Source organism: Ovis canadensis, chromosome 18, assembly GCF_042477335.2.
Source record: "Ovis canadensis isolate MfBH-ARS-UI-01 breed Bighorn chromosome 18, ARS-UI_OviCan_v2, whole genome shotgun sequence".
NCBI lineage: Eukaryota > Metazoa > Chordata > Mammalia > Artiodactyla > Bovidae > Ovis > Ovis canadensis.
This window is the reverse complement of record NC_091262.1, coordinates 40551052-40573638: the sequence shown is the minus strand read 5'-3', so window position 1 is coordinate 40573638 and position 22587 is coordinate 40551052. Positions and strand designations below refer to the sequence as shown.

At 45.4% G+C, this 22587-nt stretch overlaps 1 protein-coding gene and 1 long non-coding RNA gene across 2 annotated transcripts in view; one reads left to right on the top strand and one right to left on the bottom strand.

Annotated features, from left to right (window-relative positions):
- Positions 1 to 22587, bottom strand: part of CFAP161 (cilia and flagella associated protein 161) — a 124467-nt gene that overhangs the window by 25190 nt on the left and 76690 nt on the right. The gene's annotated exons all lie outside the window — the stretch shown is intronic.
- Positions 5474 to 22156, top strand: LOC138423288 (uncharacterized). Its single transcript, XR_011250210.1, has 3 exons — positions 5474 to 5943; positions 14695 to 14866; positions 21082 to 22156. It is a non-coding gene; the product is annotated as an uncharacterized lncRNA (long non-coding RNA).

Genomic DNA, 22587 nt, shown 5'->3' with positions numbered 1-22587 from the left:
ATAAATAAATAAATCTTTAAAAAAAGAGAGAGAGAGAGAGCTCACATGACACAACGCAGATCCCTTGTGCTGCAACTAAAACCCAATGTAGTCAAATAAATAAATAAAATTTTCAAAAGAAATAAATAAAAGCCAGGTGACAGTAACAAAACTATAAACAAACATATAAGGAGTTTTTGGAAAGAGCTTTTGACTAATTTTTACTTTTAATTTGGAAAATTTATAAAACCTTTATTTTATGGCAATTACAGAACACTTTAAATTTACATTCTTCAGAACCCCTCAGAGCTACAATGAGACCAGGATTGTGCACATACATTGCTAGTCTCTGAGTCATTTACTCAGTTCATTATGTAGCCATAAGTATTTGTTTAAATTAAGCCACCATTCCCTCCCTTTTAGAAATATTATAATTTTGACATAAACCAGGTATATATTGGAAAACTCATTTGCTATTTTTTTTTCATGATTTGATGAGGCTCTTGGAAAAAATTAATTGGAGCCTTTTGTTACTTGCTTGTGAGACATCTGGCAGGATGAGAAAAGCCAAAGAAATCCTTGGACAGGATCATTTTTAGAAAGGAAAAGTAGGATAAAGTTCAGATACTGAGAAAGAGAAATGAGAGTTATCGTCTTAGAAACAAGTAACTTCCAGGCAGCTGAAAATAAGTTTTCAAGTCCTCATTGGACAAGACACATTGTAAGTCATCATAGTGTCCTAAATTTAAAAATGGAGTTGACACTTCTTTCACTCAGTTTATGCAACTATTTTCGTCTCTGGGCCTTAGCATTTTCATCAATAAAAACGAGTGAAGGATAATTTTACAGATAATTCTTTAAGAAGCATTTCCAAAATATGCTATGTGTGTTAACAAATATGGAGAGGGAAAGAGTTCTCTTGTAGATCAATTTGAGAAATGGTGGGTTAAACAGGCACCTTATTGCAGTCCTTGTCAGAGCCTTGAATGTAATGATGCTCATTATAAACCCATAAAAAGATGATACGTATGGCATTCCTCAAGCTAAGCTCACCGTGGAATACATTTTTAAAAGAATCATTGTACTTCCCTGGTGGTCCAGTGGTTAAAAATCCTCCTGTGAATGTAGGGGACACAGATTTCATCCCTGATCCAGGAAGATCCCATATGCTTCAGAGCAACTAAGCCTGGGCACCACCGCTACTGAGCCTGAGTGCCCTAGAGCCCATGCTCTGAAACAAAAGAAGCTACCACAATGAGAAACCCACGCACCGCAACTAGAGTGTAGCCCTCACTGGCCACAAGTAGAGAAAGTCCGTGTTTAGCAACGAAGACCCAGTGCAGCCAAAGATAAACAAACAATAGTTTTAAAAATAAATAATAAAAAGAATCATCTTGCAAGAATAATTTTTATGAGATTTTGTGTGGCTCAAATGACATAATACTGCGTAAAATGGGCAGGACTTGGACGTATAGATAAAAGAATCAAGATAATCACTTGCCAGAGGAAGAAAACAGGATACAGTAGGGCAAAGAAGCCAGGAAGAAGCAACAAGGTAACGAATGTGAGTGGGGAGAAGAGACAGGGGAGGGGAGACCTGAGGTATCAAGGCAAGGGCTGTGAATTTCCTTCTTTAAGTTAAAGAGAGCCATGAAAGTTTCCAATGCGAAGATGTCGACAGAGAGCAGAGTGGAGCTTTGGAAGTTTGCTGGGGCTATAGGTTGTGAGTCACAGGCAGCCGGGCTCAGTAGAGGGCAGGAAGCCCAGTTAGGAGATGCCCTGATGAGAGGGGATGGGTGCGCTTAAGTAGACAGGGAGAGGAATGATAATAACAGGTCAGGTCAGCAGCTCTTTGAAAACGACTGTGCAGTGGGGGAACCCATCATTCACCCATGCAAGAGCCACCGAGTGCCAAGCACTATGGATATCGTGGGCCCTGCCTTTCTGCAGAGTCAAAAGGGAGACACAGTGCTGAACAAGTATGTACACACATGAAGCCTCGTGCCAGAGGGTCAAGGTGGGAAAGTCTTCTTTGAAAGGATGTTGGCTAATAACCATCCTTTGACAAGTAGGCTGGCTTCTGGGCTTCCCTGGGAGCTCAGATGGTAAAGAATTCACCTACAATGCAGAAGACCTGGGAAGATCCCCTGGAGAAGGGAATGGCAACCTACTCCAGTATTCTTGCCTGGGAAATCCCGTGGATAGAGGAACCTGGAAGGCTACAGTTCATGGGGTCGCAAAGAGTCAGATATGACTGAGCGACTAACACTTTCACTTTGATGAGCAGGCAGGCTAATGAAAGTCCTGATCCATCTACATCATCGTTTTGGGCTCCAAAATCACTGCGGGTAGTGACTGCAGCCACAAAATTAAAAGATGCTTTCCCCTTGGAAGGAAAGCTATGACAAACCTAGACAGCATATTACAAAGCAGAGACATCAATTTGCTGACAAAGATCCATATAGTCAAAGCTATGGTTTTTCCAGTAGTCGTGTACAAATGAGAAAGTTGGACCATAAAGAAGGCTGAGCACCAAAGAATTGATGCTTTCGAATGGTGGTGCTGAAAAAGACTCTTGAGAGTCCCTTGGACAGCAAGGAGATCAAACTAGTCAATCCTAAAGGAAATCAACTGTGAATATTCATTGGAAGGACTTTTCTGAAGCTGAAGCTCCAACACTTTGGCCACCTGATGTGAAGAGCTGACTCACTGGAAAAGACCTCGATGCTGGGAAAGATTAAAGGTGAAAGGAGAAGGGGGTGGGAGAGGATGAGATGGTTAGAAGGCATCACTGACTCAATGGACATGAGTGTGAGCAAACTCCGGGAGATAGTGAAGGACAGGACAGCCTGGCATGCTGCAGTCCATGGGGTCACAAAGAGTCAGACATGACTGAGCAACTGAACAACAACAACAAGGACCTACTGTGTAGCACAGGGAACTCTGCTCAATGTTACGTGGCAGCCTGGATGAGAGGGGAGTTTGGGGAAGAATGGATATGTATGGCTGAGTCACTTTGCTGTTCACCTGAAACTATTACAACATTGTTAACCTGCTAAACTCCAATATAAAATAAAATTTTTTTCAAACAAAGAAAAGAAAGTGCTGGCCTTTATTGCCCCAGAAAGATAATAAATAGAAGCATTTTACACATTGAGGGCAAGATTTAGAATGCAACAAGAACAAATCCATTTGGGTCCATCTCTCCTATTCTTTTGCAATATGAAAGTTGGTAATTACAAATGTGCTCTGAAAGCAAAGCAACCATGCGAACACTTACAGTGGACTAGAATATGATGGAGAAATGAACCAGTTCCAGGAACTCCTGGAGAGTGTCAACGCAAAGACACATTTCCCCAAAACATCAGCATTTCCAGTTCCTTTAATCTGATGAGAAAAGAGAGAATGTCCCTTCAATTCACAAATGAGGAAATGGAAGCACAGAAAGGTTACGGGAAATACTCAAGTTAGCATAGGAGCCAGAACTGAAAGCCACCACGAGAATGCAGGAAGAGAGGAGGAAGAAAGAAAGGAGAGAAACTAGAGAAAAATAGGGCCTTGCATTATATTTTTATAGCATCCCCAGGTGTCACATTGCTTTACACACATCGTTTCACTTGAAAATTACCATTACAGGAGGTTGGAAATCTGCTCTGTAGCCAGCTCTGTGAATTACAAGACAAGCTCTGGAGCCGAACATTCCAAGTGCAGATTCCCAGAACTAATCACTGGCAGCCTGTGGGACCCTTAAGCAAGGTCATGACCTCTTTGTGACTCAGTTTCTCCATCTGTAAAATGAGGAAATGATAATACCTGCTTCCTATGGTTACTGAGAAGCATAAATGGGAGCCCACATGTAACACCCTTGGCACAGTGCACAGGACAGGGAAGCACTCACTAGATATTGCTGCTCATTGAATTGCAAATATTGGCAGCAGGCATGGCTTGATCAAGGAGTTCTCTGCAAGATTCACAAGTTTGAAGTTCAAGGGATATTTCATTTAAGAAAAGGGAAAACAAAGACCCAGCCAGGGGAAGAGAAGTGGCTAAGGAGAGAGAACTAGTGATCCCAGGATTTCTACTAATTCCTTCTCTTCGACTCTAAGGTTCTGAGGATGAGACTGGGAGATGAAGCATTTTTTCTGTACATAATCCCAACACAGACAGCAACGGTGGCAATGTTTAATATTAGGGCTCTGTGTGATAGAAAAATTCCATATAGGGAGTTAATTACCTCTGAAGGTATCATTCTGCCTTCTCTTGGGGCAAACTCTGTGGGCCAATAGGTGGCCTGAACTGCCCAAAAGCACAGAGCCAATGCCCATGCATGGCCTGGGTAGAGCCCTGGCACCACTGACTCAAAATTTAGCACTACCTGAATCATACAGCTCTCACACCCTCCAAGAACTGGGGAGAGAAATTACACGCACCACAGTCTTGAATGGTTGAATTTCTCCTTCAGTATCTTTAAGAAACTTCTGTGAGCTACACTAAACTATGGCTTCAACTAGGGTAGGGATATTGCTTATCCAAATTTCATAAATACCCTGAGAATATCTGAGAAGGTATTTGGGAGATGTTCATAGTATAGCAAATTAAAATGAGACTATAAAAGAGTTTATCATGTAAGATGTCCATTTTACGATTAAAATGTATATTTTTTTAAACGTTTATTTTTACTTTTTTTTTTTTAGCCATGCTGCAAGGCATGCAGGATCTCATTTCTCCAATCAGGAACTGAACCTGTGTCCCTTATCTTGGAAGCATGAAGTCCTAACCACTAGACCTCCAGGGAATTCCCTAAAATGTGTAGTTTTAAATGGACATTTTAAAATGTGTATTCATAGGAAAAATGATATAATTTATAAACATGTGATGATCTATTAATAAATGTATATGTAACATGCATATATGCTAAATATAATACAATATATAGTACTGTATATAATCATGCATGTGTGTGTGCTAAGTCACTTTAGTCGTGTCCGACTCTGCGACCCTATGGACCATAGCCCACCAGCCTCCTCAGTCCATGGGATTCTCCAGGCAAGAATACAGGTGTGGATTGCCATGCCCCTCTCTATGGGATCTTTCCCGCCCAGGGACAGAACCCGCATCTCTTGTGTCTCCTACGTTTGCAGGTGGCTTCTTTACCACTAGCACCACCTGGGAGCCCATCATACATAATCATACACATGTCTAGCCTACAAAATGATGGAGTCTTTTGGGCCTAGAAAAGAAAACAACAGTCTCAAAGGCCCTTGCTGAATCATCTAATTCGGAGAAAACAAAACAGAACGTTAGGTACCGCCCTGATGCTCCAGGCCGGTTGCATCTATCTGGGACTTATCACCCCCTGTCCAGAAGCCTTCCACCCCCTACACCTGCCCAGAAGACTTACCACCCTCTGCCCAACTACAAATGCCATCTCAACTAAAAATACCCAAAACATCCCACCTGATTAACGTTTCCCTTATCGCTTCCACAAGCCTCCCTACAAATATGGAGCCTCCCTGATCCCTCTCCGCGCTCAGCCTGGTTGTTAGGCCGACTGTCGCCCCTCCTTGCCTGAATAAGGGTAACCTACTTCTGTTGAGGTCGTCTTTCCCCTTTCTGCCTCGGCCTGAACTATACCTTACACTCTTGGTGCCGAAACCCAGGAAGGGGCGAGGCACTCGGCTCACTCTCCCTCCTTCTCATTGTTTTCCCTTTTCCCGGAGTCTGGGAGCGAGAACATCCGCTGAACTCACTTTTCTGCCAGGGCTCAAGTTCCCCTTGAGGACGCATAGTGCCTTCGTGAGCGGTGCAAGCCTTGCGCTAAGGCTTTATTGATGCTTTGCATACCCCCAGGCCTCGGCTCTATCCCCTTTCCCTCTCTCTCTCTGACGACCTCCGGAATAGGGAACTCTTGCCATTCGACTGCTCTACATGCAACACTCCACTCAAGCCGGCCCCTAGATTAAGGTAAGATCGGGACAGTGTTCTAGAGGCGGCCTAGAACTCAGTCCTGGACCCCCGGCCCAGGGCCACTCTGTAGGCGACGGTGGGGGACGCTCTACCTCGACACAGAGCTCTCTTCTCATAACTCCCATTGCGACTACGGGTGACGACTCCAGCTCTCAATAGAAGCCTCTGCTTGCCTTTCAATTATGGGGTCTGGACAATCTGTCCCAGAAGACTCCTTCACATAATCTACACATATATCAGCTATACACACATTTAACCCACATGTACACAGCTGATGTGGAGGGCGTATCAGGCTTTCCATGGGAAAATGCTTTTTTTTTTTTTTTCTATAATGAGCATGCAATTTTTTATAATAGCAAAAAAAGAGAGAAAATCTTCTGAAGGCATTCTGGCCCAGTGGTATTCCATACCTAAACTAAAACTCTGAATTGTGTCCCAACAGCAGGACTAGTGATAAAATATCTCAGTGGTTTGAGAAGTTAGGATCAAGAATGGGAGTCAACTCTGTGCTCGCAACTGCCCCAAGCACCTCACTGAGCAGATGTCTGCAGCTTTTGTATAATCATTTCGGATTGTTTCTCATGCTCATTGATCATCTGTCAACCAGAAAAGCTTGTGAGGACAAAGTCTTTTCTGACCTTTCTTTAGAGGTGAGTTCAATTCCATAACTAGGCAACTGCGCCCTCGTGTGGCACCTCCCACGTACAGTTCTTTGTCCGTAAGGAGGAAATCACACAAGGACAAGATGGACTATGGACTCAGACAGGAGACCCCAATTTACAAGTGGGTCTCTGTTCCCAAAGGGATTTGGAGAGCTGGGTTTCTAGGCATTACAATGTATCTTCTTGGAAGTGATAAACATGGAAGTTAAGAACTAAAAAATGTCAAAAGCTGATTAAATCATTGTCTACTTTTAATAGTATCACCTCCTATAAATGACACTGTTTTACATTATGTTCTAAGAATATCAAAATAGTTGAGGTCTCCCAGAAGGATGCTTGTATTGCCCTTGATGTTTCCTCTATTTGAATCTCCTTACTCAAGACACTTACTTCCCCAAGTCATGTACTCATTCATCGAGACCATCCCCAAAGTCATCTCCCTCAACAACATCCCGAGACTGGACAGAGGATGCCATTTGCCTCTCCCCTGGCTCTCAACTCACTTTGTATTTTCTCTGCAAATTGCTGTGATTAGAAGTTTTTATTGGACCTGACCAATTTGAACCAGTGTAAGCTGCTTGAGGTCAAGGACACTGTTTCATTAGTACATCCTTAGTGCTAAGCACACAGCCTCATATATAGGTGGTCAAAAGAACATGTTGACTGTATCTTCCCTGGTGGTCCAGAGGTTAAGACTTTGCCTTCCAATGCAGGAGGTTAGGGTTCGATCCCTGTTTGGAGAACTAATATCTAGCATGCCAGGTGGCCAAAAAATAAAAAAGATTGTAAAATAAAAATGTAAAAAAAAAATGGTGAGAGAGATAGCAAGATAAAAATGTAAAAAAGAAAGAAAGAGAGATGGCAAAATAATAAAAGCACATGCCCTTTGGATTACCAACCCGATTTATGGTACTTCTCTAAGAAAAATAATGACACAAGTATAAAATCTATGTACAAGGGTGTATTTCAAACAGATGCTGGAAACAGCCAAAACGAAAAATAAAATTACCTAGATGTCAATCCTTAGGAGATGGGTTTAAGTAAATAGCGATACATATCTCTGATAAAATATTATGTTGTCCTCAAAAATAATAATGAGTATCTGTTGTTGTTCAGTCACTAAGTCATGTGTGACTCTTTGCAACCTCATGGATTGCAGCACGCTAGGCTCCTCTGTCCTCCAATATCTTCCTGAGTTTCCTCAAATTCGTGTCCATTGAGTTGGTGATGCCATCTGACCATCTCATCCTCTGCTGTCCCCTTCTACTTTTGCCTTTAATCTTTCCTAGCATCAGGGTCTGAGTATCTATTTGTTTACATGAAGACATGCCCATGTGTACCAGGTTGAATGACATCTCCTTACAATTCGGGTTTACCTGGTACCTACGAACGTGACATTATTTAGACACAGGGTCTACACAGATGTAACCAAGTTTAAGAGAGGTCACACTAGATTATGGAGGGTCCTAATCTAATGACTTCTGTTTTTTTGTTTGTGGGGTTTTCTTGAGGTCAGAAATTGAGTTTATTGGGGTCCAGATGCAGGGGCACCAGTTCAACCCCTGGTCAGGGAACTAAGACCCCACATGCCATGCTGCGTGGTGGCAAAAAAATTCTTTGGTAAATAAATACATAATAACTTTTTAAAAATTGACTTGTCACCAGCCCATGATGTGAGGGGTCAGGGCGGGGGGGTGAGGGGGGTGAATATTTTTATGAGAGAGAACTCTTTTAACTTTTCTACTTCCAGACTGGAAAAATATAAGACTTTGATATAGGGCATTTGGACAGAATCCTTTTATATGATTCCTCAGTGTGTGAACTCTAAAAACAATAATTCTAGTAAGTCCATAGATGGTCAGAAGTGTGCCTTACAACTCATGGGAGCTATATTCCTGTGGTCCAGAGTAAGGCCCCACTGTGGGAGGAAACCCCTTCTCTGGAGCTCCCAGTCACCCTGTGTGTGTCTCCTTCCAGCCCTTGAGACTTTCCATGGCTCAGGCTGGGGCTATCTCAACCCATTTCCTCACCCTACTCCCAGGGCACGGAAGGAACCAGTTCCCATTGTCCTCAGCTCCTATCTGACCTCACACCCCAGCTGGCACACAAGCAGAGCTGGCAACAGGGCTGAACCCAACTCCACAGCCTGTTGGCAATAACAGCGAGTCCGGCTTTCCCAGAGAAGTATGCTCAGCTGCATCCACCAGGCCTATATTACAACCTGCCCACTGTTTCTCTCATTCTCACAACTTGTCCAGAAATTCTAGATTCACCAACATGCCCCTTTCCTGTAAGTTTGTCTCGGGGAACCCGGACCAATGACCTCCTACAGAAGGAAGTGGTAATGATCTGCAGTCCAACTCTACCTGGCAAGTATCTCCAGTTCTTTTGTTCTTGGGTCATTGCCCATGACTTGGCCAATCCCAGTGGGAAAGGCTTGGGTTTCCAGGGCGGCTGCCTTGTGGGAAGAATCTGGAGCAGCTGGGCAGAGCTGGACCTACTGGTCTAGGACTCCAGCTGGCCAGAGCCCATGATCCGAAACTCCTTCCTAAAAGGCACAACTCATCAACACCGAGAAGAGACTCTCTGAGAGCTTTCAGTCTGCCATTCCATGTCCATTGCTGCCACGCTGGTAACAAAATATGGGTCTCCCTCATGTGGGTGACCTTGAACTTCATTTCAATCCTAGCTCCTCCACTAAAGGGGTTCCGAATGCCCTGTCTTGAAAGTAGCTGCTGGACTTCCCTGGTGGTCCAGTGGTTAAGAATCCATCTGCCAATGCAGGGGGCATGGGTTAGATCCCTGGTCTGGGAAGATTCCACATGCCTGAGGCAACTAAGCTCACGTGCCACATCTACTGAGCCCAGGCTCTGGAGCCTGTGTTCCGCAATAGGAGTGGCCACCACAAGGAGAAGCCCACACACCACAACTAAAGAAAAGCCCCCGCTCACTGCAACTCAAGAAAGCGTGAGTGCAGCAACGAAGACCCAGCACAGCCAAAAATTTTAAAAAGTAAAAATAAAAAGAAAAGAAAAAAGTAGCTGCCAGCACTCCAGCTTGCTTCTGGTGAGTTGTCAACAAGACTGGATTAGTCTTTGAAGCCATGTCCATGTCCTCGTGCCCCCGTCAGAGCTTTCTAGCCACTCAGATGCATTGTGTTCTTGAGAGAACGAAAAATTGAGAGAGGAAGTTGGCTAAAACTCCTGTTTTTGGATGTCCTCTGGCAGTATTTGGTTGAGCCAATCCGTGGTTTTTCATGCTGATTTCTACTGCTATTTTCTCTGCTGTACAGAAAAATTCCTTATTTTTAGTACTTGACGAGGAGTCAGCTTGCCCATTCTTCACCAGGAGAAAAAAACTTGACAACCAACTTCATCATGTATTCAATCGGTGACTTTGAGCAAGTTTTTGCCCCTCTCTGTGCCTCTATTTTCTCACCTATAAAATGGGGATAGTACACCACCGTCTGGGCTTCCCAGGCAGTGCTAGTGGTAAAGAACCCACCTGCCAATGCAGGAAACATAAGAGACATGGGTTTGATCCCTAGGTCAGGAAGATCCCCTGGAGGAGGTCATGGCAACCCAGTCTAGTAGGGTTGCCTGGAGAATCCCATGGACAGAGGAGCCTAATGAGCTACAGTCCATAGGGTCACAGTCAGATTTGACTTAGCGACCAAACAAAAACAACAAAATTAATAACCAATTTAAGAACCCCAAACCAACAGCATCCCTTGCTCCATCACCTCTCCTACTCTGTCAGCCCTGGGTGTTGGGGTGTCCAGCATCCCTTTGAGTTCGCCTGTCAAAGACAGCAGTCCTCACTCTCCAGAAGCAATCCAAATGTCTATAGAATTTCTGGCAGCCAATTCCATATTAGGTTTATGTAATGGCAACCCACTCCAGTGTTCTTGCCAGGGAAATCCATGGACAGAGGAGCCTGGCAGGCTGCAGTCCATGGGGTAGCAAAGAGTCAGACATGACTGAGCGAGTGAGGATAATATTCTTCAGAGACCATATCCTCCCATGTTTCCCACACGAGGTCTTGTGCAGCACCTGACCTAGATAACTTGGCCATGGCCCAAGTCCCCACACCTTCTCAGACCCAGCCTTCATCCCAGAGCTCAGGTGCTAAGACCTCAGCCACTATTTTCTGCTCTTCTCTCTGGATGAGGATGTATTTTTGCCAAATAAATCTGTAAACCCTGGCACCATTTTCCTAACGGTTTGGCTGCAAAGATAGAATCCGTCTCTGGCTCAGCTCTAGGGGAGGACGAGATTCAGGAATGATTAAATGCTTATCTCTGTTCAAAATCCAGATGGTAGGACTTCCCTAGTGGTCCAAGTGGTTAAGAATTCACCTACCAATGCAGGGGACATGGATTCCATCCCTGGTCCAGGAAGATTGCACATGTCACGGAGCAACTAAGTCTCAGGGCTGCAACTGCTGAAGCCCACGTGCCACGGAGCCTGTGCTCCACAATAAGAGAAGCCACCGAAAGGAGAAGCCTGTGCACTGCAGCTGGAGAGTAGTCCCTGCTCGCCACGACTAGAGAAAGCCCGAGTGCAGCAACAAAGACCCAGTGCAGCAAAAAGAAAAAAGACTCAAAAAAATACAGATGGTACTTGCCATCCCCCAGATATCCTCAGAGCAGTACCTTCTACTACAGAAGAGAGCAGGAGTACAGCTTGCAATGTGAGGTGGTCAGTTCAGGCACACGCTTAGATTCCTGGGGAATGTCCAGTCATTGTCTGTCCTTACTCTGAGCTTTGGAGGATGTCTGGTATTCAAGCAGAGCTGCAAAACATCTCTGCCAGAAGGACCCCAAGCAAGCAGCAGATAGAGAACCCGGAGGGACAGGCCAAAGGAGTTATCCTTGACACTCAAGGTCGCACGTGCACTGGCATCACTATTCCAGTTTTAACACTGACTGGCTTCCATTCTGTTTGGCAAATAGCTGTTAACGTCAAACTGCTTACCTGTCCTTCTGCTGCAGGAGCTTTCCCAGACTGAGGCCCCAGGCCACCCAAACATCACCTCCACCACCATTATTCAACAATTAAGGATAAATATTTGACACAAGAGGAAGTCCCTACACCTCTGTCCCTGTACTACCTGTTTCTTTCTGATTGGTCGGGGCAGGCTGTGAAATATATTGCCTAGGACTTCCCTGGTGGTCCAGTGGTTAAGAATCTGCCTGCCAATGCAGGGAACAGGGTTCAATCTCTGGTCCGGGAAGATTCCAGATGTTGCAGGGCGTCTAAGCCCGTGTACCACAACTACTGAGCCCCTGCTCTGGAGTCTGCCGGCTGCAACAAGAGAAGCAACTGCAATGAGAAGCCCTCACACCACAACTAGAGTAGCCCCTGCTCACTGTAATTAGAGAAAGCACAAGTGCAGCTATGAAGACCTGCACAGCCAAAAATAAATAAATACAAAATAGAAGTAGCTGTCTCCACCCTTTGCGGGGGGGGGGGGGAGAAAAAAAAAATATATATATATACACACACATAGGCTACCAGCCCAGGCTGGACCCATTCACAAAAGGAAGATTGAACTGATCAGAAATTTGATATGGAAACTTTGCTCCAGTAAAGTAGCATTATGAAAAACAAAACGTACAGATCTAAGGATTTCCTAAACTCTGACCTTGAGCCAACCAAGCTGGTGGCCAAATCCTTGAATTGTAACACAGACTTGATCAGCTAGTCCTCCACCACAGAAAACAAGAGAGTCATCCCCATTCAGGACAGATCAACTGGGGGCCTGCTGGGAGGTGCCAGGGGGGAGGGGGTGGTGGTGTCACAAAAGCATATTTGGGGAGAAAATACCTGAATACCTGGCTAACTTAAACCTCTTTTTGGTAAGAATGAGAACTCCTAAGAGAGAAAAAGACTTTTTTTTTGGTAATCCAAGGATAAAGGAAGATGCCTGTAATGATCTAGGCATATAAAACTTTTTGGCAAAGGAATAAAAATGGAGCTGGTCCCAAACTCCTTGCCGACTGGATCAAAAAAAAAAAAAACTCTGAGTGGAGGAAAGTGTGGAAAGCAAGATTTCAAAACCCAGCAAGTTGTTGTTCGTGATTTAAAGCAATAAAGAGACATTCCAAGGTATGTATCAGTTCAGAATACGCCTGTTAGGTACCTTTCCTGAAAAATATTATGCAATTGAGCTATAAATCAAGTTAAAGAACTCAATAAGAAGGAGGCTGCTTTATAAAAGGACTCATTATATAAACACTGAAAAGTGTGTATTAATATAAGCATAAAATAACTTAAGCATAGAACTAAGGTGAAATGGTTATAGTGAATAGAGTGACAAAATGATACACTGTTATGTCATTCTTGAAGAAAAAGTACTTAATAATAATGAACATTCAATTTGAATTTTTTTTCATAGTCAAAAATTCCAGACTATACCAAAAACCTAAGAGGCAGGCAGAAGTGGAAGAAAATAAAAATTGAAATTTTCTCCCTACAATAACTCCTATGGCATGTTCAGAAACCATTTTTAACACTTTATATGTGTGTATTGTCTTATTGGGACTTCCCAGCAGGCGAAGTAAATAGAATCCACCTGCCAATGCAGGAGACCCCAGTTTGATCCCTGGGTCAGGAAGATCCCCTGGAGCAGGAAATGGCAACCCACTCCTGTATTCTTGCCTGGGAAATCCCATGACAAGAGGAGCCTAGAGGGCTACAGTCCATGGGGTTGAAAAGAGTCAGATATGACTAAGCACGCACATCATTGTCTTATTTAGTTTAATCTCACAGATCTATGAGATAAAGGTCACCCCCATTTCATAGATGGCAAAGTGGCTGCAGAGAAGTAATTCCTTGTATAAATAAAAGGAAAAAAATAGAAATATGACAGACATGAAGAAGACCTTCATGTCTACTAAAATAGTTTTAAAAATAAGAATTTGGAAGGACTTCCCTGGTGGCCCAGTGGCTAAGATTTCGTGCTCCCAATTCAGGGGGCCAGGGTTCAATCCCTGGTCAGGGAATTAGATCCCACGTGCTGCAACTAAAGATCCTACATGCCATAACTAAGGGTTTGCATGGCACAACTAAGACCAGGAGCAGTCAAATAAATAAATTTAAAAAAATAAGGATTTCTGAAATGGTATCGTTAATAAGTTTGACTTATTACATTTTGCCCCTCTGCCTTTTGGTTTCCTTCTCTGTCACGAGGGGGATGGGACTTCCTTTCCATTGATATGTTCTAAGCGTGCAGAGTGGACACTTCATCTCAACAACCAGGCAGGTCAGGCTATTTGTGGAGCTTTCAGAATCAACAGGGCTTCCCTGGTGGCTCAGATGGTAAAGAATCCACCTGCAATGTGGGAACATGGGTTTGATCCCTGGGTCGGGAAGATCCCCTGGAGGAGGAAATGGCAAACCACTCCAGTGTTTTTGCCTGGAGAATCCCATGGACAGAGGAGCCTGGGGGCTATATAGTCCATGGGGTTGCAAAGAGTCGACACGACTGAGTGACTAACACTTTCAGAATCTCTGGCCCATGATTTCTAAGGCCTGAGATGATCATCCCAGAATTCTGGACTCAATGGGAAGAAAGGACCAGCACTCCCCTTTGTTCTCAACTTCAGAAGCAACTTTCGCTCCTCCAGTTCCAATGTCATCAAGGGTCCTGAGAGGGCCTGCTGAGATCCTGCTGAGGGTCCTGGAAGGGTCTGGCAGGAAGAATTCCTCTTGAACACACCAATGACAGTGGAGGTCCCCGTGTCACTGGTCCTCAGCTGATGACCCTCGCCCTGCCTCCTCTGGCTAACTCATTCCCTCTGGGATAAACAGTTGGGCAGGGCTCCTCTCTGGTCATCTGCTTCTGGTGATAAGTTCTTGATGACTCTCTGCAGCCTCCCGTTGGGGAGATAAATATCCTATTTGGGAGGAAATCACACCCCCTCTTCCCCACCCAAGTGGCCGCATCTCCTCCGCCTTCAGCAATGGTGGGAAGTGACTACACCCACTCTTCCCAACCCTGGGGGATTCCAGCATTTGAAATTGCAGAGCTGGAAAGATAAACATCACCGCCGATCCCTCACTCCCTCTTTGTTCCTCTTCAGCAGCAGAAAAGGAACTGAGAACCACGAGGCACGGAAACTCTCCCCATCTGCCGGCGTTGTTAAGGGAACCAGTGCTTTAATTTACACTCGCAGCCTCCTCCCTTTCTTCCTCATCAACACCCCCAACCATCCCTTAAGGAAAAAAAAAACAACTTCAATTCTTCTGTCCAAGGTAAGTGTCATGAGCCTGGCCCTTCAAACCACTCTTGCTGTAATTCCAGAAATGAAACTTAAAAAAAAAAAAGGATATATTGATATATTGGAGCCAAATTGTGTTTATCAATTGCAAAGTGAAAGTGAAAGTTGTTCAGTTGTGTCTGACTCTTTGTGACCCAATGGGCTATACAGTCCATGGAATTCTCCAGGCCAGAATACTGGAGTGGGTAGCCCTTCTCCAGGGAATCTTCCCAACCCAGGGATCGAACCCCCATTGCAGGAGGATTCTTTACCAGCTGAGCTACCAAGGAAGCCCGAGAATACTGGAGGGGTAGCCTATCCCTTCTCCAGTGAATCTTTTCGACCCAGGAATTGAACCAGCGTCTCCTGCATACCAGCTGAGCTACCAGGGAAGCCATCGATTGCAAAGTACATGCTAAGTTGCTTCAGTTGTGCCCAACTCTTTGCCATCGTTTGGACTATAGTCTGCCAGGCTCCTCTGTCCACAGGATTCTCCAGGCAAGAATACTGGAGTGGGATGCCATGCCCTTCTCCAGGGGATCTTCCCAACCAGGGATCAAACCTGGGTCTCTTCAGTCTCCTGCTTTGGCAGGCGGGTTCTTTACCACTGCTGCTGCTGCTGCTAAGTCACTTCAGTCGTGTCCGACTCTGTGTGACCCCATAGATGGCAGCCCACCAGGCTCCCCCGTCCCTGGGATTCTCCAGGAAAGAACACTGGAGTGGGTTGCCATTTCCTTCTCCAATGCATGAAAGTGAAAAGTGAAAGTGAAGTCGCTCAGTTGTGTCCGACTCTTAGTGACCCCACGGACTGCAGCCTACCAGGCTCCTCTGTCCATGGGATTTTCCAGGCAAGAGTACTGGAGTGGGGTGCCATTGCCTTCTCCAGAGAATCTTCCTGACCCAGGGATCGAATCTGGGTCTACCACATTGCAGGAAGACGCTTTACTGTCTGAGCCACCTAGGGCCACCTGGGAAACCCCATATTGAAAAGTACACATCCCCGTATGATGATCCCTCCCTCCCACTGCCTCCTTTGTGGGTCTTACCTACCAACTGAACTAAAGTCCTCCTGTTTTTGCCAATATGGGGGGAGAGGACAGTCTATCTTTTTGAGATACCAGTCTTTAGTCAAACTGTTCCTTTGATCAGAAATGTCCTTCCTTCTCCATCTTTTTTTTTTTTAATCCTTTTCATCATTCCCAGCTCAGTTGCTATGCCCTGCCTCCAAAAGCCTTCCCCCATCTTGCTGTCTTTTTCCAGAGTCACGTGGCATGCTCTCTCTTTCAGAACTCCTCCAACCTTTCCTTTGTCCCTTAATGTCAGTGCTGACCCTGCCTTGAATATACTTCTTTGTCCATCTGCTTATCTTCCCAACAGACCAACTGTAAGCAATCCACAGGCAGAGCCATGTCATCATTGCACTCCCAGGGCCTGGCATGGAGCCTGGACGGGGGCCATGGCAGTGGTGATACTGAGAAAGGGCCAGGGGTGAGAAGGAGGGTAACTGGGACATGTATATATGTGTGCATGCATGGTGTTTATCTAGGGGACATTTACTCCTCACTCTTTCCTGAAAGACTCTAAGAAACTTTAGAAACCAAACACAACTCCAAGAAAAATCCAGAGTAAAAGAGAACAATGTGCTTCAAAGCACCTGGGAAGAGTTGTTTACTACAGTAGATGGCTGGATTTATCTCTCAGTTTCCTGGATGAAAGGGGGATACGCGCTGGCTTGTGTATTTTGCATTGTACAAAAAAAACCCTCTGGAATCAGATTGGAAAGAGAAATTTTTCCTGGCACCGAGTTCAAGGAGAAATTTATCAAGCGAGTGCTTATATAACAGACATGAGGTAACCCAAGGAGCAGCATCTCCAACTGGCTTTCTACAAAAGGACACAGATGTCCTCAGAAGAGCAATTCTCCTGCTCAGTGCAGCTCGGAGACAGAAGGGATTTCTGCAAGAAATTGAGACAGTGTGGCCTGCATCCAGGGCCTTCCCTATGTCTGTAGAAGTTCTGAGAACCCAGAAAGAAGGAAAAGTCGGTATGAGTCCATTTAATATAAGATCTCAAAGACCCCATCTAGATTGATCTTAAAGATCTTGGTGGCTTGGGCTTCTCTGGTGGTCCTGTGGTTGGGAATCTCCCTGCCAATGCAGGACACATGGGTTTGATCCCTGATCCGGGAAGATTTCATGTGCCGAAGGCAACTAAGCCCGTGCATCACAACTACTGAAGGCCGCACACCCTGGAGCGAGTGCTCCATAGCAGAAGAAGCCACGGCAATGAGAAGTCCAAGTAACACAACTAGAGAGTAGACCCCACTCGCTGCAACTACTGCAGCCATGAAGGCCTAGAGCAGCTAAAACAAACAAACAAACAAACAAAACTTGGTGGCCAGACTGTACAAAGTGCAATCTGGCTCCAAGTGGGCAGAAGCAGAGAGTGAGCCAGAAGTTTAGGTAAGAAACTGCCCCCTCTCAAGGGGCAAACTCCAGAGGGGCTGGTGTACACTGAGTGGGCAGGACTCTGTGCTCAAGGACACAGTGTGTGTCCCTCCACAGATGAACTCAAGTGTCCCATCATTCACCGGGAGGGCAAGCCTCAAAGGAGATTTGAGAGAAATATGAGAGCCACACAGATGTCCTGAAAGGCAACAAGACACTTGGGCAAAGATACCGTTCAGGACAGTAACACCAGGCCCCAGGCAAGACCACCAACATGGCAGACAAGGATGCCTATATCCTGTGTCGGGGGAGGGGGGGCAGGAGCATTGGGGCGCCCATCTATGAGTGTCACAGGCCAGAAAGAGAGGTGACAGTTGGTCATTTTAACCAATCTCCTTACTTTGTATGGGAGGAACTGTTGTTCAGCCATTAAGTTGTGTCCAACTCTCTGCAACCCTATGACTGTAGCACACCAGGATCTTCTGTCCTTCACCATCTTCAGGAGTTTGCTCAACTCATGTCTATTGAGTCAGTGATGCCATCCAACCATCTCATCCTCTGTCACCCCCTTCTCTTCCTGCCCTCAGTCTTTTCCAGCATCAGGGTCTTTTCCAATGAGTCAGCTCTTCACATCAGGTGGCCATAGTATTGGAGCTTCAGCATCCGTCCTTCAAATGAATATTCAGTGTTGGTTTCCTTTAGGATTGACTGGTTTGGTCTCCTTCCTGCCCAAGGGACCCTCAAGAGTCTTCTCCAGTGCCACAATTTGAAAGCATCAATTCTTCAGCTCTCAGCCTTCTCTAGGGTCCAATTCTCACATCTGTACGTGACTACTGGAAAAACCATAGTTTTGACAGAGAAACGAAAACCTAAGCTCTCCCATCTCTGGCCACCACAAAGAAAACTCTGACCATCTTCAATCCTAAGATGGCTGCTTTGTCTCCACGTAAAGATGGGAGGGTTTGCTTTATGGGGCATCCCATGCACCTGAGGAACATTGGCTTCTCACCACAAGCCCATGGCTGAGATGTCTCTGGGGCTTTCAGCTTGAGAGCTCTGTGTCTGGAAGGAACTCATTCTACAGCTAGAGCACCTCCTGAAAGGCTTACTTTTACTCTTTTACTCTTACTCTTACTCATGTGACTCCAAAAGCCTGAACCCTTCTCTCTGAAGGCATTTCTGGATGAGAAGAAGGGCTGGTCTCTCAGTATATCTGCCTGCAATGAAACCTCAGAATCGAGATCCCATCATCACCTTAGGCCACCCACTGACATCATAGGAAAGGTAGGCTTCCTGTTGTCCTTATTAGTAGATGCCATGGAAGAGGAGAGTTCAGCGGTGGAACCTCAAAAGGCCCAAGGAAGGGACCACCAGGATACCCAGAAGGAAAAGTACTCCTATATTCCCTTTCCTGGTAGGTGTTTTGGCTTTTTCCTGGGCAGCCCCAGTGTGGGCATTTTGCAGCTACGCCAGGACAGTTCTTCCTCTGCATTTACTCAACAGTGTCCAGTTGATAGGGGCTTCCCAGGTGGCACTAGTGGTAAAGAACCTGCCTTCCAATGCAGATGACAAAAGAGACTCGGGTTCAATCCCTGGGTCAGGAAGATCCCCTGGAGGAGAGCATGGCAACCCACTCCAGTGTTCTTGCCTGAAAAATCCTATGGACAGAGGAGCCTGGGGGGCTAAAATCAATGGGGTCACAGAATCGGACACGACTGAAGCAACTTAGCATGCATGTGTGTCCAGTTGATAAGACTGACGATGGACTTCCACTTAAGCCTGAAGTTTGGGCATAAAAACCAGTGTGCCGGTGAGGGTCACCAGGTGGCTGGCACAGTGAGGATGCAAGTCCTGTCCTGCTCCATGGGAAGCTGACACTAGAACCCGGTGCAGATCTCAACCTCTCATTCTTCTCATTGCCACGGTCATTACCACTGCTAATGGCAGCAATGGTAAGAGTGGTGTTATAGGTCAGAACAGCTAGGCAGTCAAGAACAAAACTGCAACAAGGACTTCCCTGACAATCCAGTGGTTAAGACTCCTCTGCAGGGGATGTGGGTTCGATCCCTGGTCTGGGAATTTCTACCTGCATTGCGGTATGGCCAAAAAAAGGTGAAACGTTGGACTTACCTGGTGGTTCAGTGGCTAAGACTCTGCACTCCCCATGTAGGGGGCCCAGGTTCAACCCCTGGTGGGGGAACAAGATTCCATGTGGCAACTAAAAGTTCACATGTTGCTACTAAAAGATCCCGCCTGATGCAACTAAGATCTGATACAGCCAAGTAAATAAATAAATAAAACATTTTTTAAGATGGCAACACATGTTTTCCCAAAAGAAATTAGATTATGCTTTCATTCAGCTGAACAGCTCAGAGCATCAAATAAATGAACCAATTAAATGTTTTCTTTAAAAAAAATCCTTAATAACTCATCCTATTAAATGACTATCATCTTAAGCATCCTCTCTGTGTCCATCACTCTCTTAGGCACTTTCCATGGAGACCGCATCTGATCTCCATGACGACTCTGCAGGCGGATCTACCCACTCTCATTGTAGAGGAAATAGCACTGAGAGCTTGGGTACCATGGGGCCAAGGGAAGTTAGGCAGCTCTTAAGAAGCTACTTAGAGGCCTTCCCAGTGGCTCAGCAGTAAAGAATCTGACTGCAATGCAGGAGACTTACAGGAGATGCAGATTCAACCCCTAGGTAGGGAAGATCCCCTGGAGAAGGAAACGGCAACCCATCCCAGTATTCTTGCCTGGGAAGTCCCATGAACAGGGAAGCCTAGTGGGCTGCACTCCATGAGGTCACAAGAGTTGGACACAACTGAGCGACTGAACAACAACAAAGAAACTACTTATCAGGACTGCTCTGGTGGCCCAGTGGTTAAGACTCCGAACTTCCATGCAGGGGCTGCTGGTTCGGTCCCTGGTCTGGGAATTAAGATCCCACATGACACTTGGCCAAAAACTGAAATTCAAAAAGAAGCTACTTGTTACCACTCATGGTCAGAGTACCCTCAGAACTGCTCTCTGCATGCAAACCTAGAAGGGGACTGCGAAAACATGGAATAAAGAAATAACCCTCAGAGCAGCTTCCAATGTTAAGATCTCCTGAGGCTGAATCCAAGACCAACCAGACCAGAAAATCACCCACGAATGTTTCCAACTAGACCTGGGTTCAGTCAGTCTACCCGAGCACCTCCTGGGTGCCCTCGTATACTTCACTTCGTTCCCTATCCCCGAATAACCTTTGAGTTTAATTTCTCTGTGTTGCTTGTAATGAAACAGAGGTCCAGCCAATTAGGGAAGTTGCTCAAGATCCTGGGTCATCTGCAACAAAGCTGGGACTCTAATCTAGTCTGCTCACAGATAGAGGCCAGCTACTGAAATCCCTGATCAGGAAAGATCATAATTTTATTTTTTTTGAGATTTTTTTTCGAGTGTTTTCTTTATCTTTCAGGAAGCCCATGGGTACACACTGCATAGCAGCAAAGATTTAAGTATGGTTTTTGTCTTCTTTCCCTCTTTTTTTGTTCTCTTTCTACCTACTCCTCACCTTGTCTAAAAGGGACAGGGTTAGGACTTCCCTGGCAGTCCGGTGGTTAAGATTCCCCACTTTCAATGCAGGGACATGGGTTCAATCCCTGATGGGGGAACTTAGAACATGTATGCCTTGAGTGCGCGGCAAAAAAAAAAAAAAACCAAAAAGGTTAAATAAGAAACTAAAAATAACAAGGAGAGGGTCTCTGTCTCTTTGCAGGGCTAGAGCTCCCTTACTGCTTGCTGTCTCCCGGGCACAAGGTCATCTGGCACCCACGTGATGGCTGCTATAATTATGAGCGCATTTGTGTGGCTCAGGGTGGAGAGAGAAGCGTGAGCTCACCGAGGGGCTGGGAAAGGAATGGCCTTGATCTGAGCTGCAGCCTGGTTCTAATTTTAGCAACGACGGAGCCCAGGACTTCCTGGACAGATCGCATTGCCCCGTGCTCTGCGCTCCTTGTGCTGGGCTGACACCAGACATGTGGAAAAGATTCGGATCACAAGAACCACCAAATCGGGTCACACCCATGGCTCATCCGGCCCAGCCACTGTCTCAGAAAGTGGGGACGGGATGTCTCAGATGGCCAGAGCTTAGCCACCTCCTTGTAAAATCCCCTTACTTTATCAACAAGGACAGAGGTAAACAGCTATCCACAATGAACAGCCAGCACAGCCGGATCTCCAATCCCCAGTCTCCAGCATCCGTGCTTGTATGTTACCTGTCTTGTCACCCTCTCAAGGTTGGGGTTGCAGTCTGAGGTTTGTCTTTCCCTTTTGAAGAATGAGCCATGAGGCATATTTTTAAATAATTTTCCCTCCTAATGCTACATATCTTTAATAAGGTAAAGTTTACATACAGTGAAATGCCCATCTCTTGTGTATATGATGGGATGAATTTGAAAAACATATATGTCTCCCTGGAGACAAATAACACAACCAGGGGACTTCCCTGGTGGTCCAGTGGCTAAAACTCTGTGTTTGATCCCAGGTCAGAGAACTAGACCCCACAGGATGCAACCAAGACCCAGCGCAGCCAAATAAATAAAAACAAATATAAGTTTAAAAAGAAATAATCTATCAGCCCCCCAGAATTCCATCATGCCCTCTTTCCAATCAATTCATAAGTCCAGGGACTTCCCTGATGTCCCACTGGTTAAGACTTCACCTTCCCATGTTGGGGGTGAAGGTTTAATCTGTGGTTGGGGAGCTAAGAGCCCACATGCATCATGGCAAAAAAACACAAAACATAAAACAGAAACAATATTGTGACAAATTCAATAAAGATTTCAAAAATTGTCCATATAGAAAAAAAAAATCTTAAAAAAAATATTCCCTGAGTCCTCAACAAAGGTGGGCTTCCCTGGTGGCTCAGATGGTAAAGAATCTGCCTGCAATGCCGGAGATCTGGGTTCAATCCCTGGGTTGGGAAGATCCCCTGGAGAAGGAAATGGCAATCCACTCCAGTATTCTTCCTTGGAGAATTCCATGGACAGAGGAGCCTGGCAGGCTACAGTCCATGGGGTCACAAAGAGTGGGACAAGACTGAGCAACTAACACTTTCACTTTCAACAAAGACAATTGCAGTTCTGATATCCACTGTCATAATTAGCTTTCTGGTTCTTCACTTTAAACAGAGGGCATCTTGGTGTCTGGGAGACAGAGAAGATGCTAACCAACCCTCAGCTTCTTGCAGGTCCTTCACTGGGTGGTTTCCATTGCATGGCTC